A 26,473-nucleotide genomic window follows, 5' to 3' on the forward strand; every position below is an offset into this window, starting at 1 on the left:
CAGCGGCGGCGTACTGAAGCCTTGTCTTGCCTACAGTATCGTTTGAACGGCTTGTTGCTGAGCAGTGGCTACGCTCAAAGTGGTTGCGAACGAATAAAGTGGGTACTTCGACTTCTTAATTTAAAAACAAAGCGGCAACTAGGCCATATTGGGACTGTCTGTGAGTTAGGTCTGTTGTCGCGTTCTGTGAACACTGTGCGCACGAACAGCACTGACCAAGTGGTTAATGAATTTCCCGATTTGTTTCAAGGCATCGGCTGTCTAGCTCGCCCTTACCATATGGTTCTGCGCGAGGATGCAACACCGGTAGTCCAGCCGGTGCGACGGGTGCCCTTGGCGTTGCTCGAGCCCCTGCGAGAAGAGCTGAATCGGATAGAACGAGCTGGCAGCGTGGCCAAAGTCAGTGAACCCAGTGATTGGGTGAGTCCGTTTGTGGCAGCAAGAAAAAAGGATTGGGAAACTGCGCATATGTATTGACCCCAGGCGAATTAACGAGTGCCTCATGCGAGAACACTATCAAATGCCTGAACGGATGACATTGAGGCTGAGCTTGCCGGTGCCTCCTTTTTCTCTCGCATCGACGCACATCCGGGGTTCCCCCAAATCCCCTTAGATAAAACTACATCGAAGGTATGCACAATCGGAACACGCTTTTGGCGTTGCCGTTTCTTGAGACTTCCCTTCGGCATTGCTTCAGCGCCTGAGGTTTTCCAGAGAACTATGAATGAAATATTCGACCAGGCTCCAGGGGTCCGAATCCATGTCGATGACATATTGATATGGGAGAGCACGATACTCGCCTCCGCACAGCCTTGCAACTAGCCAAAACGGCTGGCCGGACGCTCAATGCGGCGAAATACGAATTCGGTGTCACAAAAAAATTGACTTGTTGCATGAAGTCATAAACAAAGACGGAATGAGACCTAATCCCACACTGACCACACCATTAGGTTGGTTTGTGGGGTTTAACGTCCCAATGCGACTCAGGCTATGAGAGTAGTGGAGGACTCCGGAAATTTTGACCACCTGGGGATTCTTTAACGTGCACTGACATCACACAGCACACGGGCGCCTTGCTTTTCGCCTCCATCACAAAGCAGCCGCTGAGACCGGGATTCGATCGCGCATCCTTGGGAACAGTAGTCGTGCGACCACACCATTTGGGTGAGATGTCTCAGCCAAAGGACAAAGCCGGCGTTCACAGAATGCTCGGGGTAATGAACTATTTCGGGAAATATAGACCGCATCTAGCGGAAAGGACGACGCTGCTAGGAAGCCTCGTTAAAAATGACGCCCTTTTTGAATGGTCTGAAAACCACTGTAAAGAATAACAAGCTCTCTGTGACGCACTGAGCACTTTTCTAGCCATTTTCGATCCTACTAAAGAAACCAAGGTCATTGCTGGTGCTTTGAACAATGGGATTGGTTCTGCCCTTCTTCAGAACCACGGTGGTAGTTGCCGGCCGGTCGCCTATGCATCACACACAATGACGGAGGCAGAACAGAGATTCGCGCAAATCGAGAAAGAAGCAAGTTCCATTACTTTTGGCTGTGAATTTTTTTTTTCATTTTGTTTACGGCCGCAAGTTTGCCATCGAAACAGACCACAGACCGTTGATAGCAATTGCTTCGAAAGTAATTGGTGACATGCCACCAAGACTGCAACGATTTTTCCTGCGCTTGCTAAGATACGATTATGTTCTTTACTTTGTTCCAGGCAAACAGCTGTTCCTGGCCGATATGCTTTCAATATCGTCGCAAGCCGTTCCAAGCGAACGTGATGACTTCACTTATGACGTCAACGTTCATGCAGTGAGCGTGACTACAGAGCTGGTAAGCAAGAAAATGTTTGATAAACTGGCAGAAGCGACAGCCTCTGACCCAGACTTTGCAGACAGTATTGCAGCAACTAAGAAATGGAGAAGAAATTGAAGGCTGCATGAAACTTTTGGTCCTGAGTTATCAGAGGTTAAGGGTATTATTATGAAGGGGACAAAGGTCGTCATTCTGAAGAATATGACAGCTGAAATACTGGGTCGCATTCCTGAAGGTCACTTTGTCGTAAATAAGTGCAAAGCGAGGGCTCGTCGCTTGGTAGTCTGGCCAGGACTGAATATGAACATTGAAACCATGGTGAAGACCTGTTTTGTTTGTCGAAAATACGCATAACAACAAGAAACCGCAGCAGTGGTGCTTAGGCGGATCCCAGACCATGCCTGGTACAGGGTGGGTGTTGACATATTTATGTACGGCGGAAACTCCTACCTGTGCGTGTTCGATGTGTTCTCAAACTTCCCTGAAATCGAAAATCTTACCGACACAACGACATGCACTGTCATTGCTAAGCTTAGCTCATTTTTGCACGGTATGTGTTTCCGTTGGAAGTCTTCACCGACAGCGGTCCTCAGTTTTCATCACATGATTTTGCTTTGTTCGCCTGTAGATGCGATTTCAAGCATGTGACGTCCAGTCCGCGATTCCTATGGTCCAATGGTCTCGCCGAGAAGGTAGTCCAAATTGTCAAAAGAATAATGAAGAAGAGTGGCGAATTCAATGATGACTTCTGGTTGGGCCTTCTCGGTTATCGCTAGACTCGACTAGCCGAAGGCCAGTCCCCTGGAGAGCTTCTTCAAGGCAGAAAGTTAAGCACTCGGCTACCAGACTTTGTGTCATGCTCCAGTCAACAAAAGTCCCGGTGCCAACCACGCAGCAAAGGCCCTCCAAAGGGAAAAATCTTCCCGAGCTCAAAAAAGATGCAGTTGTAAGAGTACGAGGGAATGCATGGGACTGCAAGGCTCGAGTCATGAGCCTGGTGGCCCCAAGGTCCTATTGCATCCTTACAGAGGATAACAAAGTGCTTCGACGCAACCGACAACATATTTTAGCCACACGTGAGCCATTCCGAAGCGACTTAACGGATGATGACTCTGGCAGCGAAGACATTTCCCAGGAAAACGTGGAAGCGTCGCAGTCTACAATACAGCCCACGCAATTTGTGCCAAGGCGATCCACCCGACAAGAGAGACAGCCCAATCGTCTTCACTACGACCAGAATTTCCAACAAGTGTCGCATATTGTGCTCTCAGAATTTTAAAGATTACATCGTGGGAGATGTATCGTATCTGTCGCGCATGCGCTCTGGCCGCTATCGTGCAGCCGCTTGTAGGCTATATATACCAGCAAACAATCTCGAATAAACGCTCTTCTTGTTGCTTCCACGTTGCCTGTTCGTTGTTGGACGCCGAAACAAAGTTCACTCAAATCCCAAAGCCCACGGGTGCCTTGCTTGCCGCAACCATGAAAAAGTGGCCGCCGTAGCCGCGATACGATACGATCAATGAGGTTCCGTAGTCCAGTGCCCTAACCACTGAGCCACCGCGGCGGGATGTCTTTGACACGTAAGCAGGCATAGGTATCGCAAAACGTTTCACAAAGCGAAAGCAACGCGATTCCAGGGCGCGAAAGCGGGCAGGTAGAGAGAAAGTGAGAACGCAAGGCCGGCTTCGGTCAGACCCGCATTCTTACTGGCGGGCCTTCTCGGGCGACCGACGATGAGCAACGGAGAGCTCGTGGTTCTCCTTCCGCCTGTTCTCGACACACTGTTCTGCTCGGGCACACTAAGACTAGCGGGATGTACAACGCAGGATGTTTTCCGCGCGCCACCTGCCGCAAAAGCTCGTTGTTTTCCCACAGGCTGGAATATCTGACGTTCTTCGGCGCGATGGGGTCTGAACCTATTTTTCCCGTTCTGCAGGATGTAGCAACCAATCGGAGCCGACCGCGGACCGTGACGCCAGTCCAAGTTCAGGCGTCCGCTGGCGCAGGCGGCGGCTACGCGAGCATGGAGGAAAGAACGTCTAGGAGGGAGTCTGAGGCCATTGCTTTCTCTCTCTTGAGCTGAATTAATTTCGGGAAGTTGGCCAACATAGTTGCCACTCAAACACAACGAGGTACACAGCATTTTTAGTGATTTGATGCTTTAGTGGAAAACCTATCTTAGTGGTCGGCTGAAAGTGGCGCGTCTTATCACCTAAATTACTTACAAATTTTGGATGTTACTCCATGCTTACAGGGGAGCGCACCTGACGTTTGCTCCTCCTATACCAGCGCATTCCCTACTCCCCTGGCGGTCATTTCTGAACTACTGGTCGGGAACGTCGCCGGGGGAGCGCACTGAACCACCCAAGTCTCGACTGGTACGTGCGCTGCTCATGCCGCTGGCACCTGCTCTTTCATAGTGCGCCCGTGCTATCGTGCTCACGGCTGCACAGGAGTGGTATTTGACCTTTCAGTCATGGCTGGAATTTCGCGGCGCTCGAAGAGTGGAGAAACGTATTGTTGGGCCGTAGGATGTCACAATAGTCCCCTGAACACCAAGGGCCGAAAAGTGAAGGTGATATTCTACCGATTTCATGGGAAATGGTATAAAAAAGAGATGGCAAGCATGGATAAATGCTGAGCTCAGAGTGAAGTGAGTCTTTTTCATTTCTTGCTAAACAAGTTTGGTATGTTGGAAGTGCAATGTCATTTCTGACCAGTGTTCATTGTAATTCCGTACCTTTAGCAGTTGAGCTCGCACTAATGGTTGTCATTTCTTTTTTTTTGCCAGTGAGCCCTCCGCGTGTCCGGTAATGCAATAATAATTTTTTGGGGACTAATATCAACAGATGCCTTATGCAGACGCATACCTGGCAAGGTTAGTGACTGCCGCACTGCTCCGACTTACGACGACCACCTCAGTACTTATAAATCTTAAAGCGTTTAGTGTGAAAACAAGTTAATAAGAACTCAATGTTGTATGCGAGTTCAATATAATTTTTTGCTGTCTTTATATAGCCCCGACGGAACACCGGTGGTGACAACAGCGGCGGCTAGAGTTTGCAGCACTCTTTGTGGACAATTGCAAAAGCGACATACAAGATCACCCATCATACATTCCAAGTATTTTTCCATTTATGTGCAGGAAGAAAGCCCTGAGCCAAGAAGGGGCACAAAGGTATGAGCAGCGACTGAAATATTTTATGTGGCTATGGTGCATGCAATATGGCAGAAGTTGTGAATAATTATAATGCCAGAAAGTTGTGCATGACAAATATATGCTGTCTATAATATAAATGCCTGGGCATATACGCCGGGCAATAATATTTTGTTATTTATTGTATTTCTTCTCCAACGCAGGTGGCAGAGACGGTTAAATCAGGCCAATTCTTCTAAACGAGGAAGCGCAACAAAGCAGCAGAAGCAATGTTCCTGCAAGTATGTCAGAGGGAATGCCAGCATCAGTGACACAAGAAACATTCAACAATGCAGACAGCCCTCAAGAGGAATATCAGCATAAAATGGAATGCAGTGATTTTCTAGACGATTGTGGGGTGACGAGAAATCAAACTGATGAGCAGCAAACTCATGGTAGAGATCTTTTGAAAATAAAAACTGACGCTGTAACACCTGCTCTTCTTTTGAAATACCTAGATATAAACACACTAAATGCATTCGAGTTGTCATTGCGATCTATGTTTTACTTAGATTTAGTTGCAAAATATAATGAATACCAAGAAGCAACTGTTTCAAATACATGAATTTTTTTTTCATTCATGCCAAACAGATACTTCAAAGAGTGGAAACCTGAATTTTTGTTAATGACAAATTGTACAGAAGCATCCACTCAACTGACTCATATCGATAAGACTGAAAAGGTGTAACTCGTACTGAGCTTATTACATCTTTATTTGCATATTTCGTCTGCAGTTCTATAGAAACGAATTTTTACTTAATGTTTGGAATTGCTGATATATTTTATTCCTACGAATTGTGTGTTTTTAAGTCTCTAATGAATATTTCCTTTCTAATTATTGAAGGTCACGAGCCCAAATGTAAGTTGGCAGAGAAGATGTGGTTTTCAAGGCTTCACATCACTGCAGGAAAACCAGGAAGTGCTGAAAGACCTTTGCGGGTTGACATTGCCAGTGTTCAGCCTGTTGTTGAATTTGTTGCCTGCTTCAAGATACAAAAGCCCAGATGTAACACAGGAGGACAATTTGTGGCTGTTCCTGGCTAAACTTCGGTTTGGGTTAACATACAGTGCCTTGGCAGTTATATTCGGAGTCGGTGAAAGGACTGCATTAGCTGTTTTTAAGAAAACGCTTGATATTTTGATATATATGTGGTGCTACGGGAATGGGTCTACGTCCCTTCAAGAGAGGTTATTCGGATGTCCATGCCACCTGCATTTAAATTAATTTACCCTAATTGCACTTTTATCATAGACTGCTCTTAAATCCGGACAGAGATGCCATAAAATTCAAACTGTCAGCATGTCCTATACTCTAACTACAAGGAAGGCTACACTGTAAAATTTCTTGTAGGAATTATTCCCAATAGAATGATTTCATTTGTTTCGGAAGTACATGGAGGGAGGCAAACTGACTCCTTCGTCACGCAGGACTCTGGGTTTTAGGAGTTCATTGAACCCGGGATCTGGTGCTAAGTGACAAAGGATTCCCTTGCATCAGGGCAGGTATAGAAGTAAAAAGTGCAGTTCATCTCATCCCACCATTTAATCTGACCGGAGGCCAGCTGTTTGCGGAGGACATGGACAAAACATACAAGTTTGCATCAGTGCGCATTCATGTCGAACGAATGATCCAGCGGCTAAAAATTTACAGAATTCTGTTCAACAGAGTGCCTCTCCGCTTGGTCCCCCAGATGAGCAAAGCACGTTTTGTGTGTGCTGCTCTGGTGAACATGCAGCCATATATAATGAAAAAATAACCGGTTCGGCCTGACAATGTTCAACGGCATCCTGTTCAAAAGATGGCAACATTCAGAAAATTAAAGTATATAAATATTGCTGGAGTATTTCGCTGAAACTTCCGCTTAGCGCGCACCTCACCTGGAGCACCCTACACTTCAAGACCCACCCAGTCCTAAAACCAGTTCAATTTCAACTCTCAAAAATATCACAAGCAAAAACGGCACGCGTACTGCGCCGACTCGCCACATGTGCACATGCCCAAAGGCTGGTGCATCCGGCCGCGCCAGGCATTTGATGCGCACAAGCCAAAAACCAGACAACCGCATCCTAGGTGGGAGCCGGCACAGAAATAAAAGAAAACAATCGGCAGCATATCTAAATGATGTGCCAATCACATTACAGCAGCGAAGTAGCGAGAACACGGCTCACACCTCTAAGCCCGATTTTTGTTTTCCTGGTGGGAAAAGTTTGTCTCTGCCATCTTTCCAGTAATTTCGGCGCATGAGATGAGGGAGGAGGGGGGGATGTCAGCTTGCTTGGAATTTTGCAGGCAGTAGTACAATATTAATGACATTTAAGAACAGACCAGTCATCATAGAAGAAGATGCAAATGCTCGCATATTTTTATTCAGTCATGACCCATTTTTTTTTTTTGCAAATGACGATAACACATTTTTATTAATTATAATACGCGTGTTGAAGAATATAATACGGATACGTAAAAATATGCACACATATATACACAAAATATACACATATATACAAAAAATCTAAATATTTACATTAGATTTTAAAACATGTATTCAAAACTGAACAAAAGATTCTGAAAAATCAAGAATGTATAGATTTCCTTTCTCAACGAATAAAAACTAGGTTCAAAACCACGCTGGAATAAAGAACATGAGGTAAAAGCGCTCCATCTTTGGGAAGAGAGTGAGAAGTTGAGAGTGAGAAGTTTGGGCTTAAACTGAACATTAAAAAGACAAAGATCATGGCGTCTTGCCCTATCAAGTCCTGGAGCATCAATGGACAAGAAGTGGAAGCCGTGACAGATTTTCTGTTCTCGGGCTCCAAGATTACCTCGGAAGGAGACTGCAGCCATGAAATTAGGAGACGCCTGCTTTTGGGAAAGAGAGCAATGGTTAGCCTTGACCGCCTAGTAAAGAGCAGAGACAGTCTGCCAACCAAGATCCGTATAAATCGTGCTATGGTCTTCCCAGTTGTGATGTATGGATGAGAGAGTTGGACTGTGAAAAAGGCTGACCGCCGAAGAATTGACGCGTTTGAATTGTGGTGCTGGCGAAGACTCTTGAGAGTTCCTTGGACTGCCAGAAGATCAAATCAGTCGATTTTGTCGACCATCAACCCTGACTGCTCATTGGAGGGTAACATTCTAAAGTTAAAGCTAAGCTACTTTGGTCATCTGATGAGAAGAGAGGAGTCGCTGGAGAAAGATTTGATGTTGGGAAAGGTTGAGGGTCGCCGGAGAAGGGGTAGGCAGCGAACGCGATGGTTAGATGGCATCCTCGAGGTACTGCAGATGAAGTTATGCGATGTTAGGAAGATAGTGAGAGACCGGAAAGCGTGGCGTGACATGGTCCATAGGGTCACGAAGAGTCGGACACGACTGAACGACTGAACTGAACTGAACCCACAGAAACAATTCATCTCTTAATACTTTTACAATAACTGATTGATTTGGTGAATAAACATACAGTATGGCTTTTTGCACATTTAATACATACACAGACATTTGTATCTGCGTGTATTATTCGTGTTTTTTCTTCAGTGTGATGAAGTCGTTGATAAATGATAGGTAGAGGAGATATCAAATGCGGTCTTCACAATTTATAGAGTGTGCATCCTTAAATTTAAATGTACATTTATTTCAATGAGAATGGTCTCTTCCCCCCCCCCTCTGATTGGATCGTCAGGACAGCAGCAGAGCCAGGGTTGCTAAGACCGCACCACTATCCCGGTCTGGAAAATCAAAGATGACAATACACATTAAACCTAAAACAAAGAAAAGATGTCTACCATGAGTATACTTACTAATCATCATCAGCATCATCATCAGCCTGACTATACCCTCTGCAGGGCGAAGGCCTCTCCCATATTTCTCCAATTAACCCGGTACTGTGCAAGCTACATCCACTTGACCCCTGCGAACTTCTTAACCTCATCCGCCCACCTAACTTTCTGCCGCCCCCTGCTATGCTTTCCTTCCCTTAGAATCCAGTTTGTTAGCCTAAGCGACCATCGGTAATCCTTTCTTCGCACTACATGTCCTGCCCATGCTCATTTCATCTTGATTTCTACTAGAAGGTGAGTAACTTGAGTTATTTCTCTGACCCACTCTGCACGCTTCCTATCTCCTAATGTTACTCCTACCATTTTTCTTTCCATATACTAAACTACTACACATTCTATATTACACTTACACACCTACTATATGACAGCAAAATAAAGAAACGATTTACCTGAAAAATAAGTTTCTCAAGTTTTCCTTCTAAGCTCTGCCGAGCTTCAACTTGTCTTCGTGCCTGCCCTAGTGAAAAATCCCGTATTGTGACAAACGGGTTTGAATCGGTCCTGTATCATCCCGTATTTCATACCGGTGTGACCAGTCCTGTATGAAGCTTAAACGAGTTTATATCGGACAGGTCATGTCCGGTATAAATCTCAATTCGGACGGTCCAGTCTGGTATAGGGTTAATACAGGGCAGACCATTTCCAGTATGCATCTTATACATGACATCCCAGTCCGCTATGGATATGAAACAGGGCGGACCAGTTCTATATGAAGCTTAAATGGGTTTATATCGATTGGTCATGCCCGGTATGAATCTCAATCCGAACGGTCCAGTCCGGTATCGAATTAATACAGGGCAGACCATTTCCAATTATGCATCTTATACATGACATCTCAGTCCGGTATGGATATGAAACAGGGCGGACCAGTCCTGTATTGAGCTCATATACAGGACAGGTCATGTCCGGTTTAACAGAAACCGGACAAACCCGATATACACGGGACAGAGCATCTCCGCTTCTGAGTACAATTCGGGCGGATCGTGAAGCTGAACCTGGATGAGCACGTCGGAACATGCCTTCGCGCTAAATAAGCATGAAACCATACATATTATACGTTACAACTTTTCTGTATATGTGGGGTACGCGTTGTTTCGCCATTACTGAGAAGATATGAAGCCGCTGATGTGTGCGCTAGCAAGTACATACACGCATCGCGTTTGGTTTTGCGTGTGCAACAGTCGCTGCAGCCTGTACGATCTTGCGGTGCATCTTCATATCTGCGACTGAAGATCTGCCACCTTCAACGCGAAAGTGCAAGCAAGAACGTAGCGTTTCGTTAGCGAGGATAAAATACGCTCGGGAATAAATGAAACACATCGCTGACTATCGAAATATGCACAGGTCAGCCGGACATCGGGAGTCGCTTACTCGAGTGTTTACTTATGCAAAACACTTGGTCAGAAGTAAATTCATTGACGTCGCGGCTCCGATGGCAGCAGGTGAAGCTAAAAAAAGCAGTATTACAAGTGTTGGTGCACCGATACATCTATATGTAGTAAAAATTAGATGCGTTCGAAGATGATGACAAAACACATCAACACTAGTAAATTGGGACAATCTGAGGTTCTTTTGCAAGAAAGCGATACATTGTATAGATGCGGGACAGGGATAACCCTTCGTGATAGCCAGGAAAAAGATTCAGCGTGTTTAAAGGGCGATCGTTCAATTACGACCACAAATTCTACACCCTACAAAAATACACAAACTACAAAAGAGCAATGTGCACTACATAAGCAGAAATATAACCACTACGACCGTGTCCTGCCGTGGTGTAATGTTTAAAGTGCGTGCTTTCGGGCTGAAAAGATCGCAGTTTGAATCACATGTATATTTTTTTCCATTTTCTTTTCGCTACCTCTTCTTTTTCTTTCTTTTTCTTTTTCAAGTGTAGAGGTGTTATTTTATAGCCCTCCATGCTTTTTCCAGCCTGGCGTCCAGTTTTTTTCTGAAACAAGCGCCACGGACCATACAGAAATTTCCGGAATGAGTGCTCCGCGCGGTATTATTTCGGTTCAGCCTGTATCAATTAACCAGAAACCGGACGAACGCGTCATTTCTGGAACTGATACCAGGCAGAGTATTCCGCTTCTGAACAGAAGCCGGGCCGATCGACGAAGCTCAACCAGAATGACCATGCCGGACACGCCAGCGCACTAAATAAGCATGATATCAAACATATTATACAACTATTCTGTATGGAAAGGGCACGCTTCGTTTCCCAAATACCTCGAAAATGCGAAGCCATCGAAGTGTGCGTTAGCAAGCATATACGCGCGTCGCGTCGCTTTTGCGCGTACAACAGTCGCTGCAGCTCGTACGATCTTGCGGTGCGTCTTCATATCTGCGACTGAAGATCTGCCTCTTCAACACGAAAGTGGAAGCACGAACGTATCGTTTCGCTAGCGATGACAAAAAACTGTTCAAGAAAAAATAAGCAAACATCGCTGACCATCGAAAGATACGCAGATAGCCGCACACCGGGCGACGCGTTCTCGAATGTTTACATATTGAAACCGCTGAGTCGGAAGTGTATAAATTGACATCGATGCTCCGCTGGTAGCACGTGAAGCTAAAACGCCCAGTATTACAAGTATTAGTGCACCGGATATCTCTGTATGTATGAAAACTTACAAGAGTTCGTGGACGATGAAAAACACATCAGCACTAGTAAATTATATTATCTGCAGGTTTGCGTTCAATAAAGCGACGCATTATAAAGATACGGCACATTTGTGAACCCTCGTGAGAGCCTGTAAATATATTCAGCGTATTTAAAGGGCGATCGGTGAATTACGGCGCCAAATTCTCCAGCCAAGGAAAATATACAAAGTACGAAAGAGCAAAATTAGCAATATATACTGAATAATAACCAATATAACCATAAACCGCCGTAGAGTAGTGGTTAAGGTGCCCGTCTAAAGACAATGAGGACCGAGGTTTGATTCCACACTTGGTAGTAAATTTTTTGTATGTTTTATTTTATTTATTATTTTCAATGTTGTCGCTTTATTTTATAATGTTGCATGCTTTTTCCACCCTGGCGACGCGTTTCTTTCCGGAAACGAGGGCCAACAACCATACAGGCCATTCCGGTAGCAGAGCTCCGCGCGGTTTCATTCCGGACTTTCCAGGCAGTGCAGGAGTTTCCTGAAATAGCCCCAGGCAGATGGGTTTCTTACCTGCTTTACGAAGCGAGAAATACAAAATGACTTTACTCAGGGCGCTTACAGATTAGAAGCAAGGTAATAAAAATGCTATCATAGTAATGCTTGTCTATCTCAGATTTGACATAAATCTGGTTATAACAAAAAAAAAAAACAGTTGAAAGCAACCGGCTTTGCACACTTAGAAGCACTTTCACAAGGTCTGCCGAGAGCTTCCGCCTCTTGCTTATTGGCTTTCCCCATTCCTGAGGCTGATTTGTGCAGGACTGCCCCTCATAATTGTTTATATAGAAGCACACAGCTGCAGCATGCTTGCATTGACCTTGAATGCCGGCCTTAGAAGAGCATTTGCTATTGGTTATTGTGAGCTTTTTTTTTTGTGGGCATGACCATGAAAGCTGAAAAAAAAAATATCTCGTCCTTTGTACAGATACATCTATTTTTTTAAAATGTACACATAATCATGGCTGAACGCAATTTCAGAAAGACAGTATTAAAATTGGCAATATTTGCTCACACACGAGTGAGTTTTGCAATGAGCCATGACTCTGAAAATAAATTGTTTTGTGACACGCGTGGGCAGTTATCGGCATTAAATCAAAAGTACCAGTCACTTACTTAATCAGTGTGATTAACCAAACTAGAACATGTGTTTCTGCTAACAGTAAGCGATCAGCTCATAGGTGCTTTCAAGTGTGTTTTCATTTATCTGTTCAGCCTCGTACATCACATTAAAGGCACCTTATGTTCAGAAAAGACATTTTTTATGTTTTTAATCAAGAAAAGACATAACTAAACCCTATTTGGACGACAAAGTTACCTGCAGGAAATTCCTCAGCCATATATTAAAAAAACATTTTGCCAACCCAACCATGCCAGAACAAAAATGGTATTTACCTCAAATTCCACGTCGTAAATTGCCTTCTCATTTACTTGCGACACACATTTCGCCGTCGCGCTAACGGCGTTTTCATCGATAATCTCTTCCACCGCGTTAGCATGATGTATAAGATATTATCGTTTCTTCAAGTTTGGGGCCCCGAAAGAAGTTTTCAGCGTCTGCTATTTCTTTGAATGCGCAACGTAGCCTGTGCATTTTTCTCGCCTGAAGACTGTCAGCACACAAGCGCGAAGGAAGGAGCATGCGACTGAGGAAAAAATATTTGCGAGCAGGCCAACACGTGCAGACCAAACTGTTATTTTCCACGAGCAATCGCGCTCTCGCGCAGCTTTTCAATGGAAGGGGTGTCTGGCCTGCCCGGCCAATTTTGTTGAGGCGGCCGGAGAGGGCGCTTTTCAGTGGCACCTGCAGCGCCCCCCTGCGATGCTGCGGTCCCCTGTAGCTACACCGGGGAGAACTGCAGGTAGCCTTTTTTTTTATAGGAATACTACAGATCCGAAATAACGTTACATGCATGGTAAACTCGTTGCTGCTGTACGTGATGTCTTGTAGGTCTGAATGTCCTAAATTAAACAGCCGATTTTCGCCTCGAACATACATGCACATGACCTGACAGGAAAACATTTAGTTTTTCAAACAGTCCGTATAAGATACTCAACGATGGATAGAAGGCCCGGGAGGTAATAATCCGCGCAGTTCGAGCATCCCAGCTCGTAGTATATTATATGGCCCAGTCGAGGGTACCGAACCACACTTTGCGAAATATACGGCCGCACTGCGGCGGCGGCAGGCCGGCAGCCTTTCGGCCATCGGGCCGTCTATAAGTTCTCAGCTTTATTCATTGTCTGCGCGCAGCGCGCGCCTCAAGTTTCTAGCGCAGGGTTCGCGTAGAGGAGCCATTTGTCCATGAGCGGAGAGCGCGAAACCGAAACCAGCAACCGCCTACCGCTTGCCTTGTCACATGAAAGCCAATTTCCTATGATGCTTACCACTGTATATTTTTATGACTAAGCTACATAATTTTTCCTATTCTGGTTAACGTTCACTCTCAGCGCCTCCTCTATCTTCATTCCACTACAAACAAGGCGGAAGACGCGCGTAGTATGTGCGTCGTACCGAGGAGCTACGACGCAGCAGCGCCGTCGATGGCACGCCGCTGCGGGAGATTTCGCGCTAATGCGAGCTGGTGCTGCCCGGAAACATCGACAATGACGCGACTTAGCCTACGAACGGACGCAAAAGATCTGCGTTATAAAATAAAGCACAGAAACTTGAGAGTTTGACAGCACATCAAAATTCTTGTCGATGCGCGCTGGGCATGCAGCATTCATATGCGTTCGCTCTTCTCGAGCAGTTATCGCCAGATATTGATTGTGAATAGGCACCCTGCAATGCAGTTCCACTAGTTTCATGAAGCAGGCCGCTGCAACTCGCGGCTAAAGAAGGAAGCTTCAAGGCGCTCGCGGGCGGTGGCCTTGCTTTGCGGCCGATTCACGCCGGTTGCTTTTTGGGCCGCCTTTTGCATCCGAAAGGTGTTTTCCACTTTGCAACTGCTTGTGGTGGATCCGTGTGTGCAGCTGAGGGTCCGATGGCGTAATAGAAACTGTATATTCACTCACTACCAAAGTTCAGACGAATAAAATTGATTGCAGGTAGTGCTGTGTCAACTGCTGCCACAGTTGCGAACTGTCGCAAGGCGTGAGACTACAGCTCTGTTGAAGCCCTTGGAAAAGCCACGAAGGCAAACATCGCATGTTTGCAGTGCGACGATTCAAGACAGTGAACTACTGCCAGTAAATAAAACTCAATGAACCAGACTAAAATATAAGTAGCAGGTTTCATTATTTTTGTTAGCGTGAATCAGATAACAAATTTTGTTTCTCATGGCACGGGTAGCTTGCACGAGGCGGTTGATTAGACGTGACAGGTCACTGTTTAGTCAGTGTGAAGGTTCGTCGATCGACAAAATAGTCCTTGTAACTGCGGAAAACGTTTCGCCTGAAATAAAGAAAGCACAACATAGATAACAGCGCAGTTTTGCTACGCACTCTGCTCTATTTCATGGCGTAATCAACGTTTATTTTACTGTGACGACCGAACTACTCGTGTACGTATCCGCGGAAAGTCATGAAAAAACAATACGTTTGCAAAGAGCCGCCCACAGTTTTGGCCCTAATTTGGTTGGCCTCGTGTTTTCATGTATATGCGCGCGTGGTTGACGCCGGCGCGCAAGAGGCATCCTGGGTACATTGCTGTGAGGCCTGTTCTTTGTCCGCTGTCCTCTTAGCGCTGTTCGTTCATGTGAATTATGCCAAAGTTTCGTAATAGCGCATGCTATGCTGTTCATTCGTAAAAATTAAGTATTTTCGCTGCATCAGAGACAAGCAGGGGACAGAATTGTTCGTGTGAAATGCGTGATGTGCCCCGCCATAGTAGCTCAGAGGTCTGTTCCCTCAGCTACTGAACCCAGAGCCCCTGTTCAATAACTGCCGTGGCGGCGCGTTTTGATCGGGGAGAAACGCAAGGCGCCCGTGTGGTGTCTACTGCCAGTGCGATTTCGACCGCAGGTGGTAGAAATCCCCCGGCGCCCTCCACTAAGGCGCTCATAGCCTGAAACACTCTGGGACTCTAGACCCTGTAAACCAATACAAATACGTGATATCAGCATACCAAGTTAATTTGATGCACCGCGTAGTTTTCTCCTACTTTAATCGCGACCATTTCATTGGTTCGCAGTGCTGCACATGTTGCAACAGATTGATGGTAATATTCATGTTTTACGAATTTTGCCTTCTCCATATTGCTTTTCAAGCCTTCCTTTCTACTTTTCCTCTCTAGGTCATTAATCATTACTTGCAGTTCATCCCCTGAGTTATTTAGCAAGGCAATATTATCAGCAAATCGCAGATTACTGAGGCAGTCTCCACCGTCATTGTTCCTAACTGCTCCCATTCCAAGTTTGAATACTTCTAAGCAAGCTGTGAATAGTACTGGCAATGTTCTACAGCCTAGGGAAGGAACCGTAGTTTGCGTCAGTTAGCGAATCACTGGAAAAATTAGGCAAACATGTCTACTTAGGACAGGTAGTAACCGCAGATAGGAACCATGAAAGGGAAATAACAGTTAGGAGAATAGGATTGGGATGGAGCGCATTTGGAAATCATTCACATATTATGACTAGCAGTTTACCGGTATCGCTCAAGAGGAAAGTATACAACAGTTGCATCTTACCTGTACTTACCTATGGGACTGAAATGTGGAAGTTAACAAACAGGGTTTTACTTAAGTTTAGGACGAGACAGAGGGCTATGGAAAGAAAAATGGTAGGGGTAACATCAAGAGATAGGAAAAATGCAGAGTCGGTCAGAGAAATATCTACAGTCGCTGACATTCGAGTGGAAATCAAGAAGAAGAAATGGGCATGGGCAGGACATGTAGTGCGAAGAGAGGATAATCGATGGTCGCTTAGGGTAACAAACTGGATTCCAAGGGAAGGAAAGCGTAGCAGGGGGCGGCAGAAAATTAGGTGGGCGGGTGAGGTTAAGAAGTTCGCAGGGGTCAAGTGCATGTAGCTAGCTCAGGACCGGGTTAATTGAAGAAATATGGGAGAGGCCTTCGCCCTGCACTGGGTATAGTCAGGCCGATGATGATGATAAATTTTGCCTTTGGCTACCCCTCAAGCTGGCATTGCTCTCATGATTTCAGTTGTGTCAAGCATTTTGTGAGTAGTGGAAAGAGCACGACTGCATGTCACGCAGACTATCTACACGGCCACGAAAAGAAATTAAAAGCACGTTTATTTTCCCAACCTGCTTTTCGAATGTCTTCTCACTGCACATGTGCCTAGGTAGTCACAAAACTGAAATAGTGTCCTCTACGGTGTAATATCTATTCGTTCCAAATTACAAGTGCGACGGAAGAAATCGGAACAGCGCGAACCCGAAAACCGTAGGCGTCGCGCTGTTCACAACATGCAAGGCGGCAGAAGGTGAGCAAAGGGGTTATAAACAGAACAGCAGTTAAGAGATGGTTAAGTGGGTGTATATGCTATGTGCGAGACACACCTCAGGGACCTGGAAAGAACCACTAGGTATAAAATCTGTTTCAGAATGTGCAACAGAACTACAAGGAGAAGGGTGATGGGGTTTGTATGCTGATACACGAAAGGACCAATTCCAGTTGGTAAAGGTAAACCCAGTTTGCAAAAGACATGTGTGGGTTTCAGAAATAATAGCAGGTAAAGAGGTATGGCTAGGGGTAGCCTATTTATGAGCAAGGGATAAACGCAAAAAAGGAAAAGAGGAATCTAGGTAAATGTCTCAGCGAAGATGTATAAAACAGTTTGGAGACGTGGCCGTGATAATTTTATTCGATGATATGGATCAACACATTGAGAATGCACACATTGAGTTTAATATAGTTATTATGAAAAGAGAAAGGCAATGTGAAGGCCAGGTCCCGTTGGAATTCGGAAATAGGCGAATGACCATTGATTACTGCTTGATGTCACCAGGAACCTACAATTAGCTCGCGAGGAGGGGAATAGATGAGGAACGCGCGTACAGCCAGGGAAGTGACCATAAACGTATTAGCGTACAGATGGGGCACTTGTTCGAAAGAAAAAAAGCAGAAAGCGCAAACAACACAAGCAAACAACACTAGCGCTAGTAGCATCGGGCAATGAGGAAACGGTAGAGAAACACCCCATTGAGGAGGGGGATTATAATAAGTTAGCACAACTCATCTGTTCAAAAATTTGACAAGTAAAGAAGTCAAATTTTTGGAAAGGTAGGAGGACTCTTAGAAGCTGGTGGAATAGTGAAATTAAACAGGCAATCAAGCGAAGATAGATGGCTTCCAGAGGCCATACAGAAACTTGGAAAGCGCAGCCATCCCAAGAGGAAATAGATCGAAAATGGGGCTCATGTCGGCAAAAAAAACTGGAAGTGCAGATACTGGTGCAGAGTAAAATAAAATAGTACACTGATCGCTGGATGACGTAAGCGCGTAACTTAAATAAAGAGGTGGCAAAGAAAGTCTGGAGCCATATAAGCTACATGGGTAGGAGAAATCCTAGGGAACAGGAACAGATTCATGACGCCGAGAGAAAATCTATAGAGGGAGAGGACGCCGTAGCATATACTGCGTCAGTTATCTGTATCCTTTAGACGTGATGACGGGGCAATCTCCTCGGATGAAGAATCATTATCAGACAGCATAAAGGAAAAGAGCTTGCAACTGAAATCTAAATTGCAAGAAGGCGGAGCCAAATATTCCTGTCTGTACAGCCATTAGGGATGGACGAAATTCAAATCAAGCTAATTAATGGGGTGGCCCAAGAAGCAAGGACACGTTGTTGAAGCCATTAGAAAAAGTCATAACAGATAAAGAAATTTCGGACAGCTGGCTACTGAGTCGGATGAATTTATTAAAAGAAAAGGAGATAGGGAGAATATTAAATCATTTGGATCAATCCCGATAACATCATACGTAGAGGCTGGCAATGCAGGCAGTGAAATAAAAAATGCAGGCACTGATAGAAAGCAATAATTTACTGTGCGAACTGCAGAACGGGTTCACCAGTTTAGGAGCCTAGATGGTAGCGTTTTCGTAATACTACAATGCATGAAAATAGCCAGGCGGAAAGCAGACCGCTGTATCTAGCCTTTCTGGACATAAGCGGTGCATACGACAGCGTAAGTAGGGAATTTCTTTGGAAAATACTCAAATCTGAAGGCATTGGTAAAGAAGTGATTGCATTACTAAAGGAAATATGCAGAGATAATAAAGTTGAGATTGCATGGGGGGGGTTAAAGTACATCTCATCATCATCATCATCAGCGTGATTATACCCACTGCAGGGCAAAGGCCTCTCCCATATTTCTCCACTTAACCTGGTTATGTGCTAACTGCACCCACTTGACCCCTGCGAACTTCCTAATCTCATCCGCCCACCTAACTTTCTGCCGCCCCCTACATCTACTGACGAGGTACGCAAAATTCTTAGCAAGGATGTCCGCTAGCACCGCTATAGCTCATGATTTCTATGAAGAATTTGAAAAACTGTCTTCAAGGAAGCAAGCTTGGTTTTAATCTCTAGTGTAAGCTAGATGGAACAGGAGTAGCGCAAACGTTTCCAGGATTAATGTACGCGAAGGCCATTGCTCTGTTAGTCAATAGCCAGGAAGTTTTACAAGCAATGGTCGATATATGTGAATTCGAAGGTGATGCAGTCGGCTTTACCTGCAACGCTTTTAAGTCTGGTTTGCTAGTATTTAACGATTTCAGTGATAAAAAGTCAGCAATTCAAGGTAGTGAGATACCAAGACTGGCAGAATGCAAGTACCGCGGGGTATGGATAAACGAAGGGCAGGTATACTTGGAAAGACATGAACAGGCCCCCAGGGCGAAGGGATGCCGCTATAATGAAGCAGAAGGTATTATGGGGGTGCAGCAGAAAGAAAGTACTTAACGGTATTTGGAAAGGAATAATGGTACCAGGGTTTCCCTACGAGAATGCGGTTTCAGATAGGCGCCTTTCATCCGTCGTTGTGGAGCGCCTTCAATAAATAAGGACCCATTCATACCTGGGGACTGCGGACATTCCATACATTAGCCGCATCGAACCTGAATCCTCTTTCGTATCCGTCGTTCTCTGTAGATTGTTGGTCATATTGTTACGGACGAGCAAGGAAGAAGCCGGCAGTGGCGCGGGATGGAGCGCTCGCACTAGGCCCGCTATCATTTCATTAAATGCCATCTCACGGTCATCGACCATCCTCTCCGTTCCCTGTTCTCCTGTTTTCATGGGCTTGCCGCTTCATAACATTATCAAACTAGGCCCCATCTCGCTAAGGTGAGCCTTTCCTCATGCTTAGCCGCCAGACTGAGTTCCCTCAGTTGTACAGGTTTGCGCCGTGTTAAGCCATCGGATTTGAGCAACGTATATTCTATTTTTGATATCCACAGTGTCTGCTATCAAGCCACCTGAATTTATCTCATCAGAATCTTCCTCCCAGATGGCGAGTCGGAGGGCCTTGCTTAGCCACCACTTTGCCCCTCCGCCGCGGACAACCTCAAAGCGGCTATCCTAAGGCAACACGGTTTCACGCCCGCACGAAAGCAGCAGCATTTCCAGCCAGTGCATGCGGAGCAAAAAAAAAGCCGCTTCCTGCTGATGCTCGGTCGTTTTGGGCCGTAATGCCTTTCATCCTCTCTACCATCACAGATGCTTTTGCTGCTACGTCTCAAAACATGCGTTCGCACAGCATTCACTGCACTGCTTTGCCCAGTCTTGCGTGTCACAGTCTGCAGTTCTGCTGCACAACAGTGCGACGTCTCCAGGCTCTTGCGTATGCATGACACCAGTTTTCAATTTTTTTTTTTGTGGTGTCTAATCTCCAAGACAGCGCTTGCTTGCCTTTCACTATGCGCTACCAAATGTCTATGGAAGCAATCACTCTGTATTCATCGAATCATAAACTGACTGTCTCTTGTTCACCCATATGCGCCTTGTCATTCCTGTCCTCCCCCCCCCCCTTCCCAGACATTTGCCATTCGCCTGCGTTACTCCGGTTACGTTGTACACCGCTCGACCTTTCCCTTCACTGCTCAAGACGTCAGTCTACGAAGAGCACTGATCACTCGTTGGCAAGCACTTGTCATCCAGTGCGTTGCACTTCGTCGAGGAACTTTATGGTCTTGTTTCCTTCACCATGGCGAACCTTCACCTCCGCCTGGCAATCAGCAATTTCGTTCTTTGCTGTAGCAAGCATAACAGTCGGTTTTGCCGTCATCGTTTGGAGACCCCCTAGTGCAAGAGACAGCAGCCATAGTTGGCTGTTTACGCAGCCTGCTTAGCCACCTCACAAGCAAGTCGCTTGGAAGGTGGCTTACGTAAACTTGCTATTTCCCGGCAGGTGTGTGGCTGACTGTGCGACTGTCGCCACAGCCTCTCCTGTTTTACGTTTTGCAATTACTACGGCACACACTTTACATACTCTACACTTTCCTCAGGCCCCTCTCTTCAACGCACCATTTATTGTCCCCTGGTTAGCAAGCAGACTTCGAACTATTTATGGGCTTGCACTGATATGCTGCTTGTACATAATGTAACCGCTGCCTTTACATTTATTGAGATTTCTTCTTACCTGCCTATTTTTTACCTATTCGACCAAACGTCGAGCCTGGGTGCCGTAGGGACAACACACCTAATAGCATGTGGACGAGAAAGAAGTGTTTCGTGTTGTCCTCTTTTTCAAACGATGCTTTCTTCCCTCGCTGATGCAACCATTAGATAGCAGCCGCTTTTCATGACTCTTCGTATACTGGCGCAAAACTATGTATTCCACTCTACTCGATTTCTCAACTCCCAAAGAACTTCGTAAGATGTACATGGTGCCAAACCAAATCATAAACATTCTGCATTATTCATCTTAGATTTAATTTTATTTTTTTTTGTTTATGAGTACTTCAAAGGACCTTTGAAGGGGTATTACATAAGAGGTTGAAACATTCAGCAAATGATACCCTCGATGGGGGATCTGAATAATGGAGAATTCGTTAGACCCCAGTTGTAATTCGCAGTTCGTTTCAATCCCTCGCTCTTGTAAAGTGGAAGGATGATAAACGTGCAGATGTCCGAGCAGTTCAAGGGAAGACAGGCTTCTTGTGTTTGGACGGTCGGCTGGACATATAATGTGCCTAAAGGATTATATCACAACTTCGAAATAACAAGAGATACTTCTGCGGCTACTTCAGAAAGTACCACAAGTGGTTCTAAAAGTAACCACTGAAGCTTATGAAGCAAATAAAAACTGGCGGTGTTCTAGTTGGTAAGGATAGAATTATCATGTATTGCAGAGACCTCAAGATAATATAAGTAAATCAAGAAACTTAGCTGTGCAGCGTGACGTCGTACCTCTTTGAGAGTATCTGTAACATAATTGGGATTAGATTCTGAAACTGTGTATGCTCATTATAATTCCAGAAGAATTTGTAAGGAATAAAGTAAAAATTTTACTCATGAGGAAACCGGCTGCAGAGTTCGTCAAATCTAGCCACAACACGATCTGCCTCGTTTAAAACATGAGGTATTTTAAAAGACATAATTTTGTAAGTGTCACCAAGATACTTTGAGGCGCTTTTAAATGACGTCGATGGAATGATAACAAAAGATGTCTTCTTGACTTCTGAAGACATTAACCATGCTTTATAACAGATTATATGCGTTTGAAATTCGACTGAATAAGCTCAAGGTCTTTGTTGTTATTTATAGAGCTATAGACGGAGGGACGCAATTACCTGTGAACATATCAATGTACTGACACATATGACCATGTCATTGTCTTCCATGACATGTGTCAATCTGCTACTAGAATGTTTATTAAGAACAGCAGGATGTTCATAAAGATCAGACAAGAAGGGACCTCAGTACGATTCTCTGAGGCACTGCTGGTAAAACAGAGGAATAAAAATGAGTTTTATAAGCACGAACAAAGTGTTGTTTGTCAATGATAAAGCTGAAAATACAGTGAAGATAAGATGCTTGACAGTTTAATGAAGAGTCGTTTGTGGGGAGCAGCACGGAATATGCGCTTGCTGAAAGCCTGCCAAACGATATCGGCCGAAGAAGATCGGCAACCTTGCTTTTAGTGTTGCGATTATGCTACAGGTGTTTTGTTCAGACTGGAGTGGTGTTCTCGCTCGCGTGCTGTAAGTTTTTCGGTCGGAGAAAACAGATTGTAGGTAGGATACAAGTCAACGTCTTGCGCTTCTTTCAATGAACTCCAGGTGGGCTCTAGAACAGTCGGCATTTTGTTTACGGCGGTTTTTATGCTCCGCAGTTCAAGTCAAGCCGACTGCTGTTTGTAAATCAGTAACACTGTCCTCCTATTTCCTGAAATTGCCCGCCCCTTACCTAGTAGGGAGTGCATTCTAACATCACCCAATAAGCTAATCGCCAGAGATTCTGAACGTTTAGGTGCAAATACAGCTTAAACTATGATTGCGGCCGGAAGCTCCAGTGGCGGCGCGCTGAAGATAGTGCACAGCTACGCCTCTAGTGGCCAGCGCTGACCCGATATGAAACTTCGGCCGGTGTTTCGTGCCCAGGAAGAGCATTGAATGACTCTGGTTACATCTAAGATAAGTATGCAACTATGTGACAATCAGCTTCGGTGCTAAGTGTGCTTTTTTTTGTTCTTGTGGGTGGAGAAAAAAGTCAATAGTGTTCTGTCTAGCAACGCGTCCTAAAGGTGGCTGCTTTTCCCTGCGCTGAAAAAAGTCTTTTAAAGGCACAAAAGCAGTACCGTGTGCAATGATTGTCATGGCTTGTAATTCCTTCAACGAGGTGGCCACTTGGGCATTTTATCTTGGATTTGCCGGCAGATGTTCTGCATCTCCTACCTATCCGCCTAGCCGCTAAGTCGCCTGGCAACTATCACCTGACAGAGGCATGCTCGCATCTCGTACAGACAGAATCTGTGATATCGCGCACCACTTGATAATCGTCACCTAGCACTGCCCATTGGTGAGTAGACCACTTGGGATATCCTGTAGCCATCGACATTTATTTTGGGCCAAGGGTCTAATGTCAGCGGAATCATAATATCCTTCTTCTAAAAGAAGTTGGCACTCCGCTTTCACGGCCAAGGGCATGCTTGTGATTGTTGGAGAATGCGAAACATCATTCTTCGAGTGCAAGGTGACCGGTGCTCCGATTGTTACCTCCCCCTTTCAATCATAAAATGAGCTGCCCGAGTTTGCAGCTCCTTTCAGCTTGAAATTGAAATCTGGTCTCGTGACATAACATAACCAATTGTCCAAACCCATGGCGAGCGATATCTATAAGCGCAAGAACAATGAGTACTGCGTCGTGTAATTCCCCATCCCTCCTCTGCGGGGCTCGTAACCTGCGAATTCATTACCTCCTGCTGCAGGCAGTATCGTAATATTTGGAATTTTTGAAGCTTTCAATGCTTGTGCAAACGCCTCGGTGTTCGTAATCTGACATCGACAACCTGCCAATCTATAGAGTAGAGCCCAGAGACATGCTCATAATATTTTAGCTTACCAGGTTGTGAACGGGAAGATAAAGCATCCGGAAATTTGTTGCCTACCAATTTTCACCTGCCAAGGGCATGCCCGTGAACCATATTTTTAACGGCGTTTAGTTTGAGAGATACAAGCACACGGTATCTCAGTTGTCCTTAGTCTCGCAATTTCTTCAAAAAAATTTTGAAAGCAGTCGCTCGCTCCAAAAGGTTGTGCAGTTCTGCAAGGCAGCTGACGGAGCAAGAACGAGCGGCGGTATGCGTGGAACATTCCTTAACAACTGGTTAAAAGAATTGGCGGGTAGTACAACATGGGAACATCAAAGTGAACCTGTCCGAAACCCGCGCCTTTACAGTCAACAGAGGCGCGGGATCACTTTACGGTTACCCGCCGTACCTCTATGAGGTTTGAGGACACAGTTAAAAGTTAGGCCGGTCAACCCCTGAGTACGTGTGTTGGTGTGTGACTGAGGACTAAGTTCAAAAAAGTCACTTTCTTTTTTATAATCGATGTTTACTGCCAGTAAACCAAATTACCCTGCATAATAATCGACACAAAAAAAAAAACTCCGCGACACGAAGTGATAAAAGAGGACGCGAAGAATGATAAGACTTAAGAACCGACAACGAAGAAACACTGCGATAAAAGAAGACTGAAGGTAACAAAGCAAATATTTTAGATATAGTAAGTAGGGGCAAGAGCACGCAGCAAATATATCGTGAATACTAAGCCAGATCGAGGTTTAAACATAGGCGAAATCAATATTCAATTAACCGACAGTCTGTAGCAAAAAGAAATTCTCACGGCTTTCTTGTTCGATGAGGCATCGTAACCGCAAAGTTGATTGGTAGCGGCGGCCGTGCAAGATGTGAAAGAAACGATGAATTGGTTACTGGCTCGATTAATACGAAGGACAGTTTACCCGAGCAAGCGGCCGCGAGAGTTGTCCGAGAGACTATATCTGTCACTGGAGTGCTGCGGTCTGCGTTTTATACTCTCGGCTGGTCACGCTGCGGTCCATCGTCAAGGACGCGAGCTGTCCGGTCGCTCTCCGGAGAGGGATGTCGAAGCATGCCCGGAGGAGCTGGGAGATTTCATAACTTGCGCTCTATATGTGACGCAGCTTGTGACACTGGCCCCAGCTGAAGAATATTGTCTCGGAATATTCTATACATACTCAAGCGCCGAATATTGATGAACAGCCTTATTGCGCCCCGCTGAAGGGTGCAATGAATTGGGTCCGTCCGATGCACTTAACATCGTTCGCCACTCACAACGATTCATCTGCGTACTGATCATAACCCGCACAGCACAAGAACTTAGTTTGGCAGTAACGTGCTCAGTACACGTCACAAGTCAGTGATCATAGATAACAGTATACTAGCACATTATACTAGCACAAATATACTAGCACATTATAAACGATTTCATTAGGCCAATCGAAACATAGTACAACTGGGCCAGCCGGCTCATGTAATCTGCTCGCACGTTCTCGCTGCCTTTTATACACTCGATGCGGAAGCTGTATTCCTGAAGTTTAATACTCCAGTGGACGGCGCGGCTGTTCGCTGATTTTGTTTCTTTTATAAACTTCAAAGGCTTGTGTTATGTTTGAATGAGAAACCTTCTTCGGTAAAAGAAGACTTTAACTTTCGCGATTCCCCGAAGGAGTACATGAGGTTCTTTCTCAACTCGTTAAATAGGCTACCTCTCGAGGGAGCAACTTGCGGCTCGCAGAGGCACCTGGGTGCAGGATTTCATCATGCGACTGAAGCAGAATGGCCGGAACACCTGCATTAGAAGCACCCATTCGCAGGACAAATTCTCTCCCAAAATTTGAAAGTTTCAGAATCGGTGCCAGAGCCAGTTTTTCTCCCGAGTTCTTAAAAGTCGGTTCATGCTCGGGGCCCCAGCTCACAATTGAAGGGTGGTCCTTCCGTGTTAGATCAAACAGAGGGCAGGTCAGGTCAGCATAGTTAGGAATAAAATCTCGTTGATACCCCTGAGTCCCAAGAAGGATCGCACCTGCTTCTTTGTGTTCGGATGTGAAGATTCTTGCATCTTCTGAAGGATCTTGATGAGCGGCGACATCTGTCCGGACGAAATTTGGTGGCCAACGAACGCGACGGTTTCCATTCCGATCTCGCATTTTAGCGGTTTGATGGCGAAACCATCCATCTAAATTCGGGCAAAGACCTCGCACAATGTTTCAGCGGTGCTGTTCCCATGTCGCATTTGCAATGAGTACATCGTCGAAGTAGTACGCCCCGTCGCGAATACCGGTCAGGATGCTCATCATCAGCTTTGTAAAAATGGCTGGCTAAGTCTTATACCGAGGGGAATATATCGGAATTGCAAGCCCGTGCTAGCTATGAAAGTAGTCATCGCCTTTGAATCGGGTGACAATGGTACTTGCCAATATCTCTTACTTAAGTCCAGCTTGGAAAATATTTTCTTGCGGCTTGTTGAGGCGATTACGTCGTCCGCACGCTGTAAGGGCTCGGC

At 45.3% G+C, this 26,473-nt stretch overlaps 1 pseudogene; it reads left to right on the forward strand.

Moving 5' to 3' along the window:
- Nucleotides 1-279: 279 nt before the first annotated feature.
- On the forward strand, nucleotides 280-6,771 carry LOC146184689 (uncharacterized; annotated as a pseudogene).
- The last annotated feature ends 19,702 nt before the right edge of the window (nucleotides 6,772-26,473 follow it).

The sequence above is a fragment of the Amblyomma maculatum genome, chromosome 7, assembly GCF_055883805.1.
Source record: "Amblyomma maculatum isolate TAMU_Amacu chromosome 7, ASM5588380v1, whole genome shotgun sequence".
Lineage (NCBI taxonomy): Eukaryota > Metazoa > Arthropoda > Arachnida > Ixodida > Ixodidae > Amblyomma > Amblyomma maculatum.